A 1,354-nucleotide genomic window follows, 5' to 3' on the forward strand; every position below is an offset into this window, starting at 1 on the left:
TCTCTCTCTCTCTCTCTCTCTCTCTCTCTCGCTTCCTCTCTCTCTCTGTGTTTCTCTCTTTTGCTTTTATTTCTCTCTCTCTCTCTCTCTGTGTCTCTCTCTCTCCCCCTCTCTCTGTTCCTATCTTATTGAACGGTGTTGCTGTGTGGTTCCTTGTGAATTGCACCTCACTTCAAGACAGGCAGTAACATTGGACCGCTACAACTTGGTGACTGACTCTAATCTTTATTTCTGTTTCTGTGTGATTTTTGAAAAACAAAACAAAATTTGACATGCGAGGCCTGGTAAATTATGGTGAGGGCTGGTAAAAACTGCTGTTACCAATACCAGCCCTCTGGGCCGTTGCAAAAAGATGTGAATTTCATGTCCTGATATATCACTGACTGAAACGGTAGGCATGCTGGTTTCACTAGTCTTACTATTACTCTTAGGTCTAATCACTAGAGACCATTGCCATTGGCATTGCCTAATCAAGTGACGCTGAGAGGGTCTATGTCCCCCAGCGTACTGCCGGAACGTACCCTAGTACTATCTAATATCATATATGACAAACCGTACCTCGCCTACTCCACTAACGTCAATGAGTCTAGGGAGTCACCTACGGCTACTCCCTAACCCTAACCCTAACCATATCAAATAGTTACCAGGATACGTTCCGGTATACCGGACCGTACCCAGGGTACGTTCCGGCAGTACCCTGGGGGACATAGACCCTATGGCTATGAGCTCAAGTGACAATTAAGTGCCATATCATCATCATGCACTTGTTAACTAAAGCTAACTTATCACTAATAACCAACTAATATCATAGGATAGAAAAAGCTTATCTCGTAACTATGGAATGTTTAAAGTCTCTCCATTTTTCATACCGAGTATAATACAGCTAGTAATTGGTCAAAACAATTCTTACATTCACGAAAACATAACAAAATTGACGCCATTTTAGAAAGTTGTAAAAGCGCCATCTCTAGGTTCATAAATGAACTATAAGTGCATCTTATACCCTTCACTCTATCTCATACCTTTCAATCTTATCTCATAGCCTTCACTCTTATTTCATAGCCTTCACTCTTATCTCATACCCTTCAATCTTATCTCATACATTTCAATCTTATCTCATACCCTTCACTCTTATCTCATACCCTTCACTCTTATCTTATACCCTTCAATCTTATATCATACCCTTCACTCTTATCTCAGACTCATACCCTTCACTCTTATCTCATAGCCTTCAATCTTATCTTATAGCCTTCACTCTTATCTCATAGCCTTCACTCTTATCTCATACCCTTCAATCTTATCTCATACCCTTCACTCTTATCTCATACCCTTCACTCTTATCTCATACCCTTCA

This window comes from Priapulus caudatus, unplaced genomic scaffold (assembly GCF_000485595.1).
Source record: "Priapulus caudatus unplaced genomic scaffold, Priapulus_caudatus-5.0.1 Scaffold2293, whole genome shotgun sequence".
Taxonomy (NCBI): Eukaryota; Metazoa; Priapulida; class Priapulimorpha; order Priapulimorphida; family Priapulidae; genus Priapulus; species Priapulus caudatus.